The sequence below is a fragment of the Gymnodraco acuticeps genome, unplaced genomic scaffold, assembly GCF_902827175.1.
Source record: "Gymnodraco acuticeps unplaced genomic scaffold, fGymAcu1.1, whole genome shotgun sequence".
NCBI classification, from domain to species: Eukaryota; Metazoa; Chordata; class Actinopteri; order Perciformes; family Bathydraconidae; genus Gymnodraco; species Gymnodraco acuticeps.
This window is the reverse complement of record NW_022991705.1, coordinates 432,647-454,987: the sequence shown is the minus strand read 5'-3', so window position 1 is coordinate 454,987 and position 22,341 is coordinate 432,647. Positions and strand designations below refer to the sequence as shown.

Sequence of the window (22,341 nt, the reverse complement as noted above, 5' to 3'; positions counted from 1 at the left end):
TGAAAAATAAAGGTTTTAATTTACCTTTCAAGGATAGATTTTTAATTTCCAATCATTTAGAATGACACTAACCCTCTGGAGTCTAAGGGTATTTTCTCGATTTTTAGACGTTTTCTTAAATCACCTTTTAAATGTATTTCTTCTAAAATGGCACCCCATGTGTTAAATATCAAAATGTTCAGGACAATCTTTGGTATTGCTATATATGCAAATGACTCACCTTAGAGCATTGTTTGATGAGATAAGTAGCTCAAAAGCTTAAAATGTGACATCCGATTTTCGGAAAATCTTCAAAACTTTTGTGAAAACACAAATTTACTCATGTGATCGAATTGTTTTGGTATTTTAGATTAGGTTACCAAAGTCTTAGGATCACAAAAGCAGTGAAATATTTGAATTACACTGTATATAAATGTGTTATTCATGTCTAAAATGAAAAAAATTCGAATTTTGAGTAAAATAGGTGTTTATCACTCTACTTTCACCACAGCAGGGGCTGAGATACATTAGGACTGAATAATGACTTCATATTACATACCAAGGTTCATGTGATGTGTACAAATACAAATTGAGCATTCAACCTTTTTTTTCAACCAACAATTTATTATAAATATGTTTTTTTCAACCAACTATTTATATAAATATAAGAAACTGGAAAATCTAACTATTTACAATATTGAACATCAGAACTTTCAACCAACTATTCATTATAAATGTCAAGACAGTGTCAAGGTCTTTGTCTGTCTTCCAAGACAGTGGGTCTGGCTGCTGTGAAGATGGGGGTGATGGTGCATGGGCTGCTGTGTAGGTGGGGTGTACAAGTGCTATACGAGACCTCCACGAGACCTCCTTGCTGGCTGGGTTGAAGGTGATGGCTGTGGTGGAGCCTTTGTGCTGAGGTGTATCTTGACCTGGTGGCAGCCGCAGATGGAGGTGGAGGCAGCTGTAGTGATGCTGGTCTGCTGGTCCTTGGTGGTGATCGCTCTGGTGAAGGCCCTTGAGCCACGGTAGATCTTGACCTGGGGGCCGGCACAGATGGATGTTCTGGCTGCTGGATAAACGCTGCCTGTGGGCCACTAGGCCCAGACAGCTGTGAAACCTCTCTGTAAAACAAATTAAAATGTAGGACAATAATTACAACTAATTTCATTGAAATAAAGTTCAAGTAAAATGTTGCTCAAGCACAAATAACAATGCACAAATAAAAAGAAAGTTTGGGAGGTTGGAGAAGGAACACACACACACACACACACACACACACACACACACACACCTAGGTATTTCCAGTTACTTTACATTCAGTATACAATCACAGACACACAAATACATAGGCTACATCTGATTACAAAGTCTCATCTGATTACAAAGTCTCATCTGTATAGGACGGTAAAATAATAACAGGCACACATATAAATAAATCTATGACAAAGTCTCATCTGTACAGAACAGTATGATAAAATAATCGATGGCAAAAACATGTCACTGTAAATGTCTCCGTTGTGGGACGAATAAATGATTAATTGAATCCTCTACACATGTAATCTCACGTTTACACACCAAAATAACGTTAACACAGAGTAAACATTTGCTAATGGAGAGTCTTTTTTGTCCAATAAAAAGTTCATGACTCGATAAAAAATATATATCAATAAACCTATTGTTCATTTTCGCGGTATTCCCCACACATTGCCAGTACACTATTACTGTAATATTTACACTTACCCATGCCCAAATCGATCCTTGTTGTTGTCTTTGTATTCTTCTTCTTCAGAAGAGTCGAAGACTTCACGTTCTGAGGCTCTATCTTCACTGCTGCTAGCGAAAAAAATCTCTAGCGAAGTCGGCAACTGTAACGTTTTTTAGCCATTTTCTCTGTCTCTCTCTCTCTCCTCAAAGACGTAAACTGATGGGAGACACGTGGTTTATGTTTTGTTTACTTGGTGGGTAGGTCCTTAGTGATTTCTCGATGTCCATTGGTCATTTCAGACCATGATGGCTGCCGGCCGAGATTTCCTTGACGGACACACGAATCCACCAATCCACAGTGTAAAGTCAAGCTGCTTTGAGCGGCCATATTGGCTGCTGTGCCCTGGTTACAGTCTCACAGGACATACCGCTGGAAAGCTACTCTTCCAGTGATTCCGCGGATATCTAAATCATATTTCTACTCCTTATAATCGAAAATATATGATTAATTACGTAAAATTATGCGCACCTGGACGCGCCGGCGCATCCACCGACTCCAGAGGGCTAAGTAACTCACTGATAAGTGTTTGCCAACAGTAACCATTAAAGCAGCACTATGTAACTTTCCTATTCTACCCTGAATTTGAACACAGGTCTCCAGCACAACTGCTGAAATATTTACCACTGAGCTTATAGAGCCTGCCTGCTTGCTCGGGGGAGACATTGACCATAAAGTCATAATTTTTGTCAAACCAAGGTCATGTCTCACCTAGATAAAGGATCTAAATGTCTCAATAGAAGAGCAGGGAGACCAAAATCAACCACCCCAATTGTAAGTTATATTGTATTAACACTACCTTACAGATTGGACAAAATAACATTGTAATCACAAAAAGGTTACATAGTGCAGGTTTAAGTGCTTACATTTTAAGCCTTAACACCATGACAAAAAACATGAAAAGATGGGAAAGTCACAAGGGATAGGTTTCTCAATTCAGAAGGCATCAGTACGGTTAAGAACCTGCTCAGAAAATGATACTTGCCTTTCAACACTCGGCTTGATTCCCCTCCATATAATCTCCCCCGTGGTGTTTCTGGAGCTGAAGGGGGGTGGGATGGGTGCTGCGGGGTCAGGTGAGCCAAGCCCGGTGCGCTGAAGTCAGCTAATCTTGAGCCATGTGCATAGCTGGCACCGCCGTCTAAAAGATAAGACACCATTATTAATTGTTTATAAGTAAGCCATGAGAACCATTGGTTCTCATGGCTAGTGGCCCATAGGAGCCGATATCCTGTTTCCGCAGCATGATGTACAAGTACACCCCCTGGACATGATGCTAGTATGTCGCAGGGACTTAACCCAATCCAACCCTTGATACTGAGTGCCAAGCAGGGAGATATCGGGTACCATTTTTAACAGTCTTTGGTATGACTCGGTCGGCGATCAAACTCACAACCTCCCAATCTCAGGGCGGACACTAACCACAAGGCCACTGAGCTGGTATTAATTATTTATATTGAACATGAATTTGGGAATTTTCCAAAAAAAACAACATTTAAGATGAGAAATACATACCATTCCTTGCTTTCTCTAATGGCATAGCGTGGTAGGGGCTGGAGTTATATGTTGGCAATCCTAGAAAAAGAGAGAAATAACTAAATAAGGCAAATGAGCACTATCAAAGTTGTTATCCATGAGCACCATATAGCAATTGCACCTAGCTAGCCCCATATAGTTACTTTCCAACTTTAGATAAAGGAGACCTGTCGGATGAACACACTTGACTACCGAGTGAGTAATTAAAGAATAGTTTCCCACCTAAGGTGCTGATAATTCCTGTGATCCAAAGATAAAAAAAGACATATAATAGCCTATTAGTCTACTTAATAACGAGGGGTGCACTCAAGTGGCTGCCGATGACAATTTATTCAGGATACAGAAAATATGACCAACGTTTCGGACTGACTGAAACATTGGGTCATATTTCCGGTGTCCTGAATAAATTGTCATCGGCAGCCACATGAATGTGCCTGACTTTTACACCATTAGTTTACTTACCATCATTACAGTGGTCCATTGACTGGTCCAACTCCGCCAAATAGCTTCCACAAAAGCCTACAATTAGAGAACACAAAACATGAACTATGAATGCTGTAACTCGGACAAAGCACATTTACATACTGTCCGCCCGGAGGTAGTAGTGTGAAGTAGGGGTCGACCGATTATCGAGGCCGATATTCCGCATTTTACAGATTATCGCTATCGGCCTTTTTAAAAAAATCAAATTGCCGATAAAACTTTGGATCTGATGCGGCCGTTTCTCTGGTTGCAGTCACCACTCTGTGTTCACGAGCAATGTCCCGATCCAATTCTATCAGTTTCCCAGTTATACAGGGTAGCGTCTCGCAGCGGATAAACTGTGAGGGCGGGGGATTGCTAGTGGAGCCTCGCAGCAACTCTGCTTTCTGGACCACAATCTGGTGCTGCTGAATTGGGACTACTAAATGAGTGAGACTCAAATATCAGAAGTTCAGAACAAGTTTTAGTAGTTTTTATTTTATTTCTATTTAATTTACTTTACTCAGGGTCACAGAGAGGAAACCAGTTTTAAGATGTTGAAAAGTTCATCAAACATAAAAAGGCATTTCAAAGAAGTTGTGTTGGAGTTTGTGTTATTCTACAGTTTGAGACCAAGATTTTCTGATATTACTGCAAATGTATATCGGTTCCAAATATCGGTTATCGGTCTCGTTGATTACTAATAATCGGTATCGGCCTTGAAAAAGCCTTATCGGTCGATCCCTAGTGTGAAGTGGTTCACTTACCATTATCAGCCTGGTGAATTGACAGAACATCCTCCGAGTGGCTTCCTCCAGAGGCTAAAAGGGAACAAAAGACAGGAATAATGGATGCTGTAACTTTTGAACACATATCACATGACTGATGTTTGAATGTATTGATGGAGGAACTAAATGCTTGTAAATTAAAGCTCACATGCAATTACATATTGTTTCTAGGGCCGGGACTCGATTAAAAAAATGAATCTAATTAATTAGAGGCTTTGTAATTAATTAATCGAAATTAATCGCATTTTTAATCACATATAAATATTTGACCTGAGAACAGTGAGAAGCAATTTTTTTCACATGGATTTTAGTATACCATTAGGTGCATTCACACCGCAGTACTTTTCCCACAAAGGTTCATGAGAACTCTTTGAATTTGGGGGTGGATTAGGCAAATGAAGCCGCTGACGTCACTTCTTCTTCTTCTGCTTTGGGTTTACTGGCAGGCCGCAAACCACTTCACGGCGTATACTGCCGCCCAAAGTCCCCGGAGTTGGGGACTGGCTTCAGTAGAAGCTGCTGGGAGTCCCAGCAGCCTTCCGAGTAAATCGCCAGAACGCCGACACCTCCTCATCTCCACCGCTCCCATGTTTTATTTTGTGTTGCCATAAATTAGTCTCTCTGCGTTTCTGCGCTGGGCTAATGCTAATAATGCTAATGCGAGGATAATAAAATTCACAAAACTTTTTGGGAGTTTTACGGGGCGTGGTTTGCAATCCGCCCAGCCAATCAGAAATATAGCTCTTTTCTCACAAGAGAGCCGCACGAAAGTCCCTGCTCTCTAGCAGCTCTCTGCTCTCTAGCAGGGACTTTCGAGGGGGTAAAAAGGTTCTCATTAACTAATTTTAGTACCGGCTCTTTTTGGTGTGAACGCGATAAAAGAGGCTAACGTCCACGCTAGCTGCTATATGTTTTGCATTGAGGTGATACTTGAGGCTTGATGTGCTGCGGTGATATGCGAATTCCTTTTTGCATAATTTGCACACAACCGTGCTCTTATCGACGCTTCCATCCGTCCGTTTTTTAAAACAACATATCCCACTGTTGTTCACTGTGGTTTGTTGTTGTCTGAAGTCATGAACGTTAGTTGGTGCTCCAGTATAATCGGTACGCCTGAAACTCATCCAGTGAGAAAAGTTCCGCGGTGCAAAAATAAGTGCGATTAAAATGCGTTAATTTTTTTAACGCGTTAATTTTTGTGTAATTAATTCATCTTAATTAACGCGTTAAAGTCCCGGCCCTAATTGTTTCTGCCATTTTAATAAGTAATGACATACCACTGCTTGCATTTGGGGTTGGTACTGAGGGGTACTGGCTGGATTCTGGGAGGACTGTAGGACAATGAACATCAGGTGGCTTGGCAAATCTTCTCTTCACACAGCTGGTTTCTGACTCCCCATCTGACTCCATGTACACAGGATTTGGTCTGGAAAATAAAAATGAAACATTCAACATTCCCATTAATTGAACTAATTTGCCCCATTTCTGTAGAATGAGGCCGCTTGACGTACAGGTACACATAGAGATGACACTAGTCTATCACAGGACTGGAGGTGGGGTTTTTACTTATTGTTTACACAGAAACCAAGGATTATATATTTCAAGAGGGAGCGATCAAAGTAAACATCCTAAGCCTGCTTTCTCCACACTGGGAGTGCTGTGACCACTTTTCCATTGCATCTTATGAGCGGTTGGGTTCTTTTGGTTCCAGCCTATGCACGCATACTGGTTCTTATCAATGCGACGTTGTCTGATAAGGGTTAAAGTCAGGCCAGACATGGAACCTGACCTCCTACAGGAATTCAACTGTACCTTACTCTTCTTTTCCCACGTTCACCTGCTTCGTCCTCAGAGCTCAGATCAGTGGTTGGACATCCAGTATTCACATACTTTTCTTCGTATCGTTTGGCCTTTTCCAATGTGTCTGTAAAAGAAAAAGCATAAAATAATAGGATGACATTTTACTGACTAGTCTCACTTGTGACAGATATGTCATATGTGGTATGGCACCACACACATTCAAACTGCCATCCATAAAACGTGTGGATACCTATATACTTGAAAATAGACAATAGTAATGCAGTGACTACTTACCACAAGTAATCAAGAGCCGGACATTCGCATATGTGGTCCATCCTTTATGGGCCGTCATGTGTTCTTTAAGGGCCTTCAAATACATGTTTTTTGGGGGCCATAACAATTTACCTTCCTTTAGACTGAACCAGCTGGCAAGAACTGTTGCAGCTCCGCCATTTGGAAAAAGTACAACGGCCCAAAGCACCACCTCCCTTTCCATTCTGTATACAATAAAGGAAATAATGTAAATGATTAAAAAAAAAACCTGCTCATAAATCATAAGATGTCATTTACTCGCCCAGCAGTATGAGCGGTATGCTACTGCATATGAGCTATTGGAATAGCTATGAGGCCATTTCCTTCTGACTCTGGATACAGAACACATTTACGTTTGATACATCCAAGTTTACCAACCCCGATATTGTCACACAACTCTCTAACCTTGTGTGTACCTATGCATGAGGACTCGCAGGGATAAGTGTAATATGATTCTTGGTGTCTGAACCTTTTGTAGATCACATATACCTCATCTTCTTCCTGGACTATATTCTGCACTACTGCAATACTATGTCCCACCTCAATACAATTATCCCCCTGCTTTGTAGACAAGGTAAAACGACTACTGGAGACCTTTGTGTACTGTACAGCAACACCGAAATGTTGAGGGAGTGGACCATCAGTGTGGATTTTCTGTGAGACTGGTTCATCTGTTGGTAATGGAACCTCACAACGTGGCTGTTCTGACAACCTTTTGACCACCTGTTGTAGAGGTTGGTGTGGCTTGCGTAAAAGATGCTTTATTTGGCCAAGATAATTCTCAAAAGGGAATCCTGAAACATTATCTAAAGGTCCAAATTGTTTGTATTCATCGGCTAAATGTATAAGCTGGTGTACACTGAACACAATCTGATCCCTGCCATACAACTGTCTAAAGTGTTCCACAAAGGAAATCATCAATCTATGCGCTAATTCAACCTTTTGGCCAGAAATTCCAGGAGACAAAAACAAATACATGGCCACTGAAAACAACATAAAGTTGTCATAAATCTCACTGGGAAGGCAATCCTTCAGAAATACAGGACCCCAGTACAGTATGAAGGATCGGAGCTCTGTAGCTTTCCAACGATCCAGCTCATTCAAACCCCTTGGCTTGCGATTGAATTCACAAGGGGTGTGGGAATGTAACCCCAGCAGTTTGCTTGATATACTGTTAACAGTTTGTGAAGGAAGCCTAGTGGCTAGATTGCCCTTTAACCACATATTCAACAGTTTTCTCATCACACCAAGACAACAGAGGTGCATATAATCTATTGGGAATGAAGAAACCATCTTTACTGTCCCCGTTAAAGGACTGAGTGTCTGTTTCAAGTGATGTTCTTCATCAATCATATCACAATAACTTGAGTCTGTCCTGAGCTTGACATTTGTTTCAGGATAAGTCATTTTCTTCCTCCACACACCATGTTGATCACACTTGTCACACCCTGAATAGCCATTATGTGACTTGATATTCTTAACGTAGGCTCTGGCTGGAGCATCACACACAAATGAGGAAACCAGTACTTTCAATCGGTTACCATTATGAACAACGCCATTAGCCAGTACATTTTTAAGGTCGCTAATAAATTGCTGCAGATACTCAACAACACACTTGGGCTTGCTTAAACCACAAAAGATACCGACAATAAATGGGGACTTAGTATAATCACATTTCAGAATTGCAAGTATAGGCCAGAATTGAAGTCTTGAACTCTTAAAGAGAGGGAGACCATCTATGTTGAACTGTAAAGTAAGAGTTCTGAGGCTCACTGGTAAACTCAAACATTTAAATCGTGAAAGTATCCCTTGCACCAATCCAAAATGGTAGTACTCGCCACCTTGCATTTGAGTGGTTGCAACATCATGTTGTGTTCTAAGCAGAGTTCTTCCATCCTTAGGGAGCATAGGGTGAAAAAGCTTTAAGATGGACAGCAGAGCAGACAAAGCAACGAGACTGATTGAGTAGGATGTTGCCCAATATCTTAGGCTCCTCATAAGCAGATCCTGACTAGGCTGATGCTCGTCATGGCTGTCGGAGTCAGAATCTGATTCAACATTCCCAGCCACACTACCATCAGTATGATCATTTCCCATTTGTACATGATCTGATTCAACTTCATCATCTCCAGCTAAACTACCATCAGTATGATCATTTTTCATGTGTACATGGGAAGCTGGTGGTGTATCTAGTTGGGAAACGTGTGAGATTCTGAAGGGTGGTTCCCTATTCACACAGGGGTCTAAATGTGACTTGTTATTATAAAGAGTTTCCTCGTATTCCTTAAGGATATCTTTCTCCATGTCCCTTACAGTTCTGATGACACTACGTCTTTTAGACCAATAAGAAGCCATTTTAGGTAAAGAGAGGTGGCGCTGCTATAATTACTTTACTTGGCCTTGTGTATTGCAGTGATCCCCTCGACTCGTCTTGTAGTATAATCCTGAAAATGGAGGAAAACAAAGCAGATTAAAAAAAAGTATGCATAAACTAACAGTAAAAATATATATCAGCCTCCTGGTGCAATGCAAATATAACTGTACTGACGAAATTCCCTAGAATTACACGTTTTATTCCATGGGTCTTCAACCAGGAGTCCAGGACCCCTAGGACATACATTTTACCCAAATATCCTATATGATGCTTTAGCTTGACTGTATCAGACCAACTTTGATGTAATTTCTGTAGGATGTAGGGATGCCAGAAACTGACCATGATCAAAATCGGCGGGGTCGGTGTGTAGCAAGTTGCAGCAGCAGTCTGCGCAGGGCAGCCTGCGCTGCTGGCTTCCTCCAAGTTTTACAGTCAAAACTGGTGGTGTGACCAATGGCCATTTACAATTATTAATACTATTAATACTATTATTAGTCTATATTTTGGTTGAAACTAAGCCAGAAAAAAAAAAAAAAAAACATAAATAATAAAAAAATATATAGATAAAATCGAATTTTAAAAATAATCTTCGATTATGGAGACTGTAACGAATAATAGATTAATCGCTGGCATCCCTAGTAGGATGGTAGAGTTTAATGTCTTTAGATTGTGTTAGCTAGTGTATCTGCTGCGTTAGCTAGGTGCTAGCCAGGGCAAGAAAATATCAACTGCGTCATGCGATGAACTGTTTAATTAATTTATGATATAGGCTATATTATAACAAAAAATATGCACAATTTCACCCAAATATCCTAAATAATGCTTTAGCTTGACTGCATCAGTGGACACTTTATGTAATTTCTGTAGGATGGTAGAGTTGTCAGATTGTGTTAGCTAGCGCTGCGTTAGCTAGGTGCTAGTCAGGGCAATAAAATATCAACTGCGTCATGGGATGAACGACGTTAAATTTGTTGATGATATATATTATTATAAGTAATTAGTTCCCTCTTTTGCGCTCTGAATAGCCTAAAAAAACATAACAGGGTGTAACTGAGGTGAACATATAGAGTAGGCATGCACAACGGTCACGTTACATTTCTTACCGATTTGTGATATCTGTCTCTTCTCTTCAGGCGGCTTGGCGGCAACTGAACTGCCTGCCTTCCTCCACACCCTGAGGTGTACGCTCTTTCACGTGACCAACGTGCTTTCAAGATTAAGTGCAACGTGCAACAGGCATGACGGGTAATCTGTGACGTTTCGCTCTCTCAAAAATTGGGCCATTTTGTCTTCATGCACAGCAGCTCTCATAGGAAAGAACCAGACCCCGCCTCCGACGCTGGATCATGATCTCGCCCGAGAGGGGATAGCGCCACACGTTGAAACAATGTCAATTCAATGTAGGGAATTTCAACGTTGAAAAACCGGCATCTATATTACATTGATTCAACAACAATTTTTTCAAACGTTGAAATGGTATCTGTAAAAACACATCGAATCAACATTGATTTTTCAACATCAACCAAAAATAACCAATCTAACCAAAATCCAATGTTGAATTAATATATTTTGCTATCTGGGAATGTATCTACCACGACTGTGTAAATGCTATGCTATGCTAATGCAATGCTACCGAGGTAAACACGAGGGCTAACGAGCATTCCCAGACCTCAACACCGATGTTAGCACATGGCCTTACATGTACAGTATACTCCGGGTGATTTAACCGTACGGTCAGTAATTACAGTTGCCGTTCGTGTATTCTACCGAGCTACCATTAATAAGCTAAGCTAGAAGCTCTAAACTAGAGATGTTATGAAAAACATTGTTTTCATGCCAGCTACAATGAATGACCGAACGTAGCAGACTAACTGTATAATATTGCAATTGTAAGATGTTCTTGCTAAGCCTAGACTAGCTGTTAAACTGCATATTAGGTTAGCATATTAGCTGGCAAGCTAACTGTGTTGATTACTGATAGATAATCATAGCTGGAGAATTTTGTCTGCAAACACACACGAAATACTCATAGACAGTATACTCTGGCTGATTTAACGTACGGTCAGTCGCCAAACATAATTACATTGAAGTTGGCGGTCCTAGCAGCTATGCTACTGAGCTACAAAGAGTCTGAAATATTACGCTACATGGGAAAAGGTAGCAGACTATCTGTAGAACATTGTAATTGTAAAAGTGTTGCTTTTCTGAAATTGACTGTTTTCCTCGGATACAAAATTAATTGTATGAATACTATGTGTATCTTTCTTAGAGTACATCACAGCAGGAACACAATACCCACCGCTCCAGTACAGTCGGATGTCAAACAGACCGTCCACAGACTGTTTGTGTGGGAACTCAGAGGGTTGAGACACGGTCTGTGGGAACACAGACAGTGGAATGTAAAGTGTCCGCCATTTCTGTTGCTACACAGTTGGAACACTGAAATCGGCACACGTGAGAAGCAAAGGTAGACTATAACACTGACAAATCACAGATATATTACCTTAATTGTGCTTTTATTACATGTACAGCACTTGGGCTCGACCAAAAATCGTTTTTAAATGTGCTCTATAAATAAAACCTTATTTGATATTATTGTATATCACAGAAATACTGTTATGTTGACTACAAGAAATACAGTGCTGTTTGTAGTTTGTACATTTTTCATGAATTAAATTGTCAGATGTACACAAGTTGTTGGCCTTTTACAATGTATTAGTGTCTTATCTAATGTACATAGTATTTATGCACTTTTCCCTTTTTATTAACAGGCATCCAGGCCACGGTGTCTTTCAAAAGTGTTGGTACTAAAACTTCCACCTACACAGAAATCCCCTTGTCCTCTACACCAATAAAGGGCCCAGGATTGGGACCTCGCAAGAGACCTCGACTGGAGTTGGAGGAGGAACAAGCAGAGACGTCGACAGAATTTGAGGAGACTCTGGGTTCGAGTTACCACCCTGATGATACTGTAGAAGAATGCGACGTATCGTATCACTAATCCTAGGATAATGTGAGTACTCTTTAGAATGGGAATTTACAGTGATATGAATATGTATGGGGGTTTCCTGGCTATGAAATGTTTTCAGACAGAAGGGTGTCGCACTGACAGGCAATTATCATATGTATGTTATGGTTGATGATATATGAAGTGTGGAATTTCCACCACACCCTTGAATGTAGTCCATCACAGCACGTCATTTCCACACTATGGCTTGAATATTAACTTGTGCATGTGCTTTTTTTTTATCAGGTTTGTCCAAGAAACTTCTGAAACTTACACAGAACAAGGACTGTGACACGAAGTTGAAGAGGTGGCTGCGCAGCATAAAAAACCACGTCTACTGGAGTGCGACGAGCACAACCTCGGGGCCGGAGAAGGTGGCAAGGTGGACGTCACTGGTCAACCACCTACAAAACGTTCACGTGCATGATGACCCCCTGTTCCCCAAGTGCACACATCCTGTAGGAGCCGCAAGTGATGCAAATAAACCTTACCTAAAAGGTGGTAAGTTCAATATTTCACTTCCTTCATAAGATCAACAATATAGAATGTAAATATAACATTGTTGTTATGGCAAATTATTGTTGTAATGTTCTAATGTGCTGGTGATTTACCTAATGTCTTTGTCATTTTACTCAAGGCTCAATAACACTCGCCAGAGTTGAAACGATACTCACCAACAAGAGAGTTCTCAAAGATGTGCTAAAGCTAAGCCATCACTACCAGACCTCATCCCTGGAGTCCTTCCACAACTTAATTCTGCGTTTTACCCCAAAAAATGTGGTTTTCCCCTTCATTTGAATGTTGTGCAGGTAATACACTGTATACTTTATTCTGTAGCATCTTATAACAGTCACTGTTTAGTGGCATGAGGGTTTTATTCTGTCATAACACAAAGTCTCATTTTATTTTGCTATTCTATAGGTCGTGTCTAGCAGCAATGCATCACAACGAGAATGCTGGGCGTGACCAAGCGACAACTGCTGCAGGAAAACTTGTCTTCAAATTGGCTTATCCAAAATCAAAGAGGGGAGAGTGTACGGTCAAGCCTGTTAAGAACGACCCTACATACAGTAAGTTGTGAAATATTTGTTTTTATTTTTATTATTATTAACAGAACTTACATTTCAAATGATTAAAGATACAATGAACAATAAAAGTATTACATTAAATACAAAAAGTGAATAACAATAACAAATTATTTATACAATGCTTTCTTTTTCAGTCTATGTGGATGAGCTGACGAGGCTTGTGTTTCACAAAGTCTTTCTGGACCCTATACCCTTTGTGGACGAGCTGAAACGAATCCAGGTCCCAGAGGACCTGTCAACTCAATTTGACAGGCCCCCCAAGGAGGAAATGATTGTCAGCCGTTTATCCCGTTTCCCCCCAAAGGAGGTCGAAATCCTACATATTGTCCAGCCAGATCTGGAAACTCCTGGCGGATCTGGAGCACAACACACGACGGAATCACCACTCTGATGCCTTGCCCTAAATATCCCCAGCACCAGCTTACAAAGCTGCGATACGCAAGATATTGAAAACGCCTATCAGGAGAGGAATGGATGATGTACAGTGTATAAATATACATTCACACATTTTGTACATTTGTAAAAATAAAGTTTGATGGAAATACTTAGTAGCCTTTCTTTCCTGAATTATTTGCTCCTATAACATATCATTCATATATAGCAAACCATGATTTGATTTTTCATCAAACGGTAGTAGTTTATTACAGGTAACAATAACTTACTCTTCTTCCATTGTATTTGTCAAAGGTCCGAAACTGTATTTATAAATATTGTGGAGATTCTGCAGGGTGTATGGGTTCAAGCAGTTAGGCTCTAGTCCTGGGTGGTCAACCATGCAGTTAATGGGTTCTGGAACTTGCAGCATGTGTGTTACAACCTATGAAGGTAAGATGTGTTACAAAACACGTTTAGCAATTAAACCAACTATGGAAAGGTTTACAAAATAAACATTCAATTACTAAGGAAGTAATAAAAGTGCATATAATAGTCTATTGACTTGAAAAATATGTATGCTGTATATCTTGGTATATGTGTGCTACTGTTGGTGTTTTCAGCTAGCTGCCGACATAATGTAACTAAGCTAGGCTACCTTTCTTATGCTATTGCAGCACACGTTTTCTCCGTCACTTGGCATCAAAGCGCAGTTTCCACAACGGCACCTAAATAACAACAGTTGTAGGTGCATCTGATGACATCTGAAATGTAAGACATATACTAGATAAAAACGTACCACAATGACACTGTTTGGTCTGCTCTAGTGAACGGCGAGGCAAGACTCGCGATTTGGTCTATTCTAGGATCGAACGGAGGTTCGAAATTGTATGCTCCATACGCCATTGTATGTTATATGTAAGCTATCTATTTATCTATATAACTCTCTATCTATCTATCGATTCTCAAATATAGTATTGCTATGTTGCTAAGTACCCGCTAAACCACTTTAGGGCAGATGTCAACAGGGGCAGAGCCTCTCTGGTGGTTGACTAATCAGAACAGAGTGACAGAGCTGACCAATCGGAGCACTGGACGCACAGGAGGGTGGGGGCAGGAACTCCATCAAGCCGTTTAGCACAGGGAGTGAAAACTCATACTATACAGAGATAATGTATGAGAAATAGGGGTGTAACGGTATCCGTATTCGTCCCGTACCGTCACGGTTCGGACGTCACGGTTCGGCACATGCAGTCACACGGCGAATACGCCTTTTTTTACGAGTGGGAAAAAAGTCTGTCACTCAGGGCAGTATTACACTATATATAATCCAGGGGGCGGTATTGCGCCTAACAGCCAGCCGCCCGTAAATAAGAAATGAAGAACAAGAACAAAACAACAAAACGAACACAATACATGAAGAAGAACAGTTAGTAGCTATGGCGAGTTCACACAACACACAGGAGCTAGAAGACCCACCTGCTTCTTTTAAATCAGGTGTGTGGGAACATTTCGGGTTCCCTGTGGACTACAACAATGATGGGGTGCGAGTTGTGGATCGGACGAGGACGGTGTGTCGGCGTTGTTCGACAGCGGTGCGGTATGCTAGTGGTAACACGTCAAACATGCTCAATCACATCCGAGTCAGTCTCAGTCCCCAGCGAGAGGGTTTTCTCGACGGCAGGTGACATAGTTACCGCCAACAGATCTGCCCTCCATTCTCCTTATCTTTCTTACAGTGCAGACGCTTTTCTGCTTGCTCTTGCCTCTGCTTACTTTTTATGCTGATTTTCCTATTCTTATTCTCTGAAAACTTCGAGCAGCGGCTCCTGGACATTAACTTATCACTGGGACAGTTCATCTTCGTAAATAGACGGAGGGTTTCAGCCATATTTCAACATTTTTACGACGACGTCAGTCTTACAATAGCGTGGCCTAGCAACAGCTAAAGCCTGGTAGGCTACTGCTATTTAGCTTAAGCTAGTTGGTAGCAAAATGCCTCCGTTCTCTACAGATGACTTCCAGAAACTTATACAGAAGATGGCTGTGTTGGAAATGAAAATGCAACGGTTGGAAGTTAACGTGGAAGTGAATGGACTATGTCGTGGGAATGACACGACTTTACCAGTGTTGCAAAGTAATGGAGAAGGGTATGCTAACTCACAGCTAGTTAGCAGCTACAAGGATTCCAAGGAACAGGAGGGCTGTGTACCGGGTAATAAATCTACAAGTGATAGTCCTCCCTGGAACTCTCTGGGTGCAAAGCCTAAGAGTAAATCACTTCCATGGGATTTGGGAGGACGGATAACAGGCAGAGCCCAGAGCTCCGAAATCTGTGATGCGACCGGCTGGCCTGCATTGTTATCACCCAGGAAGAGCGCCTCTTCAACCCCTATTCATACTAGGAAACAGCAGTGGACAGCTGCTAAAGGGAGAATTACAAACAATCCTCCTAAACCACCAAGTGTGCCAATCCAGAACAGATACGCTCCGCTGACCGAGAACCGGAGATCTGATGACCTGGATAACCTGTCCTCTTCACGCAGCAGGGTAAGGACCAATAGCTACTCTAAAAGTAAAAGGCTAGAGGGAAAGCTAACGACTGGGCCTGAAACTCTGATTGTGGGTGACTCTGCTGTAAGAGATGTAAAAGGTCTGTGTAATAAGAACAACACCAAAGTACTCTGTTTTCCCAAGGATGTGGTCTCTGACTTGGCTGAGAAGATCCTGCATATTGGGGCTGAACATCCGATTGTGAAGAATGTGGTACTGCACATTGGAACAAATGATGTTGTGAAACAACAGTCAGAAGTGCTGAAAGAAGACTTTAAATGTTTGTTGGAAACTGCCAGCTCTCTAAATGCAGAGGTGTTCATCAGTGGCCCTCTACCGCCAGTCAGAAGAGGAGTGGAGAGATTCAGCAGATTGTTTGCACTGAACACCTGGCTTTCAACGGCCTGTACTGACCATTCTGTTCATTTTATTGACAATTTTAACTTTTTCTGGGATCGCAGACATCTTTTCAAGGCAAATGGAGTTTGCCTGAACAAGTCAGGAGTGAAATTGTTTATCTCTAACATATTCAACTGCCTGCATCATCAATCTGTTCCCTCTGCCAAGGACAAGCGGCAAGAGGAATCAAAACACGAAAAAGACACAACACATAACGCAGAAAACCCTGAAGAATTATCACTGCACCCGCCTGAGGAATGTTCTGATTATGGGAGACATATGAGACACATGGAGGAGTCTCCACTGCCCCCCCCCCCCCTGTCAACGCCTTTGAGGATACTCCGTTCACCCTTTCACCCTCGCCCACCCTCCTGGAGATCGATGAACACACAAAGGAGATACAGAGGGTTGGCACCGATTCCTTCCTGGAGTTCAAAGACCAAACGAAGGCGATACGCAGGGCTGGCACCATGTCCTTTACCCCCGCTCCTCAACGACGCCCACCAAAATCACTGCGGAGACGCCCACCATCTCCCCCGTCCTTATCACCGCGCCTACGTCAACCACCTCCCCCCCCTGGCAGCATGTCCTCTACCCCCGCACCATCTAGCCCGTCTCCATCACCGTGCCTACGTCGACCACCTCCCCTCCCTTCGGGGGGGCTTCTGCAGTCTCCGAAGCCTGATAAGGATGTGTGTGTACAAAACACAACAAACTCTTACTGATATGTGATGGGTCCAGGCTCAAGGGCGTATGGCACTCTCAACTCTTTCCAGGACATGTCGGGGCCCTGCCTGCCAGTAGCTTTGCCGATATCTGTGTTGATAGGTAATAGATTAAGAGCGGTGAATCATAGAAACAGGAAGCGCTCAAACGTTTGTGTGAGTGTATCTAATTTAGCAGTGATTCCATGTCAGCCACAGCTTGTTACAAAAAACATGACTGATAGTGTGTTTAACAAACTTAAACTAGCTTTATTAAATGTCAGGTCTTTGGCAGGAAAAACATTTTTAATCAATGATTTTATCACTGAGCACAATCTCGATTTTATGTTTTTAACAGAAACTTGGATTGAACAAAATAACAGTGCAGCTGTTCTTATCGAATCAACCCCTCCCAACTTTAGTTTTATGAGTCAGGAAAGAATGCATAAGAAAGGGGGTGGAGTTGCTATTCTGTTCAATGATTCCCTTCAATGCAGGAAGACATCGTATGGAAACTTTGATTCTTTTGAATATGTGGCCCTTCGGCTGAAATGCTCCTCTCGAGCTCTGTTCCTAAATATCTATAGACCACCCAAATACTGTGCAAGCTTTTTTGATGACTTTACTGAACTGCTGTCTATAGTGTGTATTGACTTTGACCGTCTAGTCATTGTTGGTGATTTTAACATCCATGTTGACAACCCCCAGGACAGAGGGGCTAAAGAACTGTTTTGTGTTCTTGATAGCTATGGACTGACTCAGCATGTGACGGAGCCCACGCACAATAAGGGGCACACTCTGGACTTAATTATCTCAAAGGGTCTGAATATCTCTAAGGTTGTGGTGACTGATGTTGCACTCTCTGACCATTCCTGTGTTTTCTTTGAGAGCTCTATTTCTGTTCACAAAAATGTTCAAAAAGAGGTAACCACAAAGCGATATTTAACTGAAAATACTAGGGAAATGTTTACTCAGAATTTTTCTTCCACACTTGCCCCTGCCAACATCTCAGTAAATGAGCTAGTAGATCATTGTAATTCAAAAATTAAAAATGTTATAGATGCCATTGCTCCAACTAAGGTAAAGGAAGTGTCTGGCAAGAAAATATCTCCATGGAGAAAGGCCATGACCGTGAAAACAGAAAAAAGAGAATGTCGAAAAGCTGAACGCAGGTGGCGAAAAACAAATCTCCAGGTTCACTTTGAAATCTATAAAGAGAGACTTGGCCTTTATAATTTGGAATTGAAAAAACGCACGACAATCGTTCTTCTCTGACATCATTACCAAAAACAAAAACAACGCACGTGCCTTGTTTGCTACCGTCGACAGACTAACTAACCCCCCAGTGTCAGTAGCCTCTGAATTTCTATCCACCAGGGCGTGCAATGATTTTGCCTCCTTTTTCACTGACAAAATTCAGAAAATCAGACAAGCAGTCAGTGCCTCTGCATCAGGAACAGCAAATGTGTTGTCCCTATCTCCACTTAACATCAATTCAGACATCATGACACAATTCCATCAGATTAATGATAAAAACCTAGAGGACATTATTCAACTTCTGAAATCCTCCTCCTGCTATCTTGATATTATTCCAACAGGATTTTTCAAAGATGTTTAGCCTTGCATGGCCTCAGATCTACTTCATATAGTAAACAAATCTCTTCACTCAGGTATTTTTCCACAGGCCCTGAAAACTGCAGTCATTAAACCGCTCTTAAAAAAGAATAATCTAGATGCTTCAGTAATGAACAATTACAGGCCCATATCAAACCTCCCATTTCTAGGTAAAATCATTGAAAAAGTTGTTTTTCAACAGTTGAGTAATTTCTTGCATTTAAATAACTGTTTTGATGTGTTCCAGTCAGGCTTTCGTCCAAACCACAGCACTGAGACTGCTCTTGTAAAGGTCTTTAATGACATCCACTTAAACACAGACAGTGGCATAACTTCAGTGTTAGTATTATTAGATCTCAGTGCTGCGTTTGACACTGTTGACCACAGCATATTACTAGACCGACTGGAGAACTGGGTGGGACTTTCGGAAACAGTTCTGAATTGGTTTGAATCCTACTTAAAGGACAGAAACAACTTTGTTTCTATAGGTAAATACACATCTGAGTTGACAAATATGACATGTGGGGTTCCTCAAGGCTCCATCTTGGGGCCTCTTCTCTTTAACATCTACATGCTACCACTGGCTCAGATAATGAAGAACAACAAAATAAGTTACCATAGCTATGCAGATGACACACAAATTTACGTAACAATTTCACCAGGAGACTATGCTCCAATTCAAACACTGAGTAAGTGCATTGAACAAATCAATGACTGGATGTGTCAGAACTTTCTCCAATTAAACAAAGATAAAACTGAGGTAATGGTTTTTGGAGCCAAGGCAGAACGTATAAAAGTTAGCGCTGAGCTTCAGTGTGCAATGTTCAAAACAACAGATAAAGCCAGAAATCTAGGTGTAGTCATGGACTCTGACCTGAGTTTCAACAGTCACATTAAAACTGTTACCAAATCAGCCTACTATCACCTAAAGAATATATCTAGGATTAAAAGACTAATGTCACAGCAGGATTTGGAAAAACTTGTCCATGCTTTTATCTTCAGTAGACTCGACTACTGCAATGGTGTCTTCACAGGTCTCACTAAAAAATCTATTAGGAAGCTGCAGCTAATTCAGAACGCTGCTGCTCGAGTCCTCACTAACACTAAGAAAGTGGATCACATCACTCCAGTTCTGAAGTCTTTACACTGGCTTCCTGTGTGTCAAAGAATAGATTTCAAAATACTGCTGCTGGTTTATAAAGCACTGAATGGTTTAGGCCCAAAATACATTTCTGACCTCCTGCTAAATTATGAACCATCCAGATCTCTCAGGTCTTCAGGGACTGGTCAGCTTTCTGTCCCCAGAGTCAGAACTAAACATGGTAAAGCAGCGTTCAGTTATTATGCTCCAAATATCTGGAACAAACTCCCAGAAACCTGCAGGTCCGCTGCAACTCTTACTACTTTTAAATCCAGGCTGAAGACTTTTCTTTTTGTCGCTGCTTTTAATTGAACTATTCATATCTTAGACTGCACTGTAACTTTTATCCATGTACTTTTTTCTGTTAATGTTTAATTGACAGCACTGTAACTTTTATCCATGTATTTTTTCTTTTAATGTTTATTTTATTAGCTTTTCTTTTTAATGCCATTTTCTTAATCTCTTTCATTTTTTGTAAAGCACTTTGAATTGCCTTGTGTTGAAAAGTGCTATATAAATAAACTTGCCTTGCCTTGCCTTGCCCTCACTACTGACAACGTAGACAAACTCATCTTTTTGAAGAAAAACTTGAAAATAGAGTCAAGCTTGAGTACCTTTATTTAGGCATAATGGCCTCACACACTCACAAGTTAATTACACATGTTCGACATTGCTCCTAAAGGTACAGATTTTATTTTGTTTTATATTTATCATTGTATTTATTTTATATTTTGACATCAGGAGATGTTATACAGTTCTGTATTGCCTTTTATTGATTGTGATTGAAGCACTTTCTTATTATTTATTTTAATATTTTCAAGACACTTTTTAGTTGTACAGCTTTATTTATTTATTTAACCTTTTTGTTTGACATCAGCCAATATAAATAATATGGCCATCTGTGTGTTACTGTTTGTGGTTTGTTTTTAACTGTGTAATACAGTTAATGATTCCAAATGTTAGAGTTTCTTATTTTCATACCAAAACTTGCACTACTGTTAAAAATAAATAAGAGCAACAAAAAATTATGCTTTTGGGACTTTTTTTTGCTTTTCCTTGTTGTACCGAACCCGAACCGAACCTTGACCCCCAAACCGAGGTATGAACCGAACCGTGACTTCTGTGAACCGTTACACCCCTAATGAGAAACCAATCTGAGTTTGGAAAATTGCACAGTATTTTTCTATTGTAATATCCCTCAACAATGGTATTATGATCAGTAGAAAGGACCATGCAATGGGCCCTTTAAAAGGTATTACATTTGACTTAAGGATTCCTGCATATACCCTGTATAAACATCAGGTTTAAAACTAAAAGCTTTACAAAAAAGAAACACAATGAAAGATGTTTGGAGTTTTATTTGAGTTATTCATTTACAGATTTGAAACCGTTGTTACATACAGTTACAGCACTTCCTGTTTCTGCCGGAGAGAGGGGAGGCCGTCCCAAAGCTTGCTGCTGTATTTATACCCTTAACCCTTAATGGAGGGAACTTAATTGAGCTGCGAGTGTGGCTACAGACGGAGTTCACTCCGTCACGGAGGGGTAGGGTCGAGGGGGTGGTTTGGGATTGGGCCATAGTGTGGTGTGTGAAGTGCTTCCTCCACACAGTCATATAGATAATATAAAATATAATGTTGTTATATCATATACAGTATGTTATATATATATATATTTATGTTATATTTCTCCTCCTGTTCTTTTCTTAAAGGGCCTTCTAAAGCAAAGCGGTCCAACACTACGGCTACGGCTGAACTAATGGAGGATTCAGAAGGTATGAACATCACTTCAGTTTATTGCTGGGACACTTTGATATCTGTTAGCATGATGATTCAAAGCTAATGCTAAGGTGATTTCTTCTCTCCTTGTAGAAGAAGCCGACCTTCTGACTTCCACCAAGAGACGTTCGCAGGAGCCAAAGAGGGCTGAGACAGCAGGTACATTTCATGTACTCACAACAGGATTATATCCAATATCCATAATATGAATAGACACAATCTATAGAGAAACACATTTAAGAAGTCAAGATGTCTATTTCTGCTTGATCTGCCCTTTAGCAAGGCACTAACTTCTATTTAAGCTTTATTTTGTCATAAATCTATATTTACTTTATTTAAATTTGTGTTTTGATGCTTACAGAGGACAGAGATAACGGTTAGAGATGTTTCTACTACCAAGATGCCACCATATACTCAAAAACACAATTCATCCATAAATAATATAAATTAATTTGCTGGACTGAATAATTGTTCCAACAGTGAGGACGACCTCTTTTACATTTGTGATTTCTGTTTCAGATGTAAAAGGATGTCGCAGGCCTTGGACCTCTAAAGAAAAATCAGCAGTCCGGCGCCAACTCGGCCGGTTCATCACACTACAAAGGGTGCCTGGAAAAGAACCGTGTGTAACGGCTCTGGAGGCAGAACCTGTGCTGTGCAGTCGGAGCT

At 40.9% G+C, this 22,341-nt stretch overlaps 2 long non-coding RNA genes across 2 annotated transcripts; one reads left to right on the top strand and one right to left on the bottom strand.

The window, feature by feature from the left end:
* Nucleotides 1–2,834: 2,834 nt before the first annotated feature.
* LOC117534618 lies at nucleotides 2,835–3,801 on the bottom strand. Its single transcript, XR_004567273.1, has 3 exons — nucleotides 3,743–3,801; nucleotides 3,260–3,319; nucleotides 2,835–2,885 (listed from the first exon to the last, which is right to left on the bottom strand). It is a non-coding gene; the product is annotated as an uncharacterized LOC117534618 (long non-coding RNA).
* An 8,030-nt stretch (nucleotides 3,802–11,831) lies between these two features.
* On the top strand, nucleotides 11,832–13,318 carry LOC117534616. The gene is made up of 5 exons (XR_004567271.1): nucleotides 11,832–12,029; nucleotides 12,270–12,524; nucleotides 12,661–12,832; nucleotides 12,945–13,093; nucleotides 13,246–13,318. It is a non-coding gene; the product is annotated as an uncharacterized LOC117534616 (long non-coding RNA).
* The last annotated feature ends 9,023 nt before the right edge of the window (nucleotides 13,319–22,341 follow it).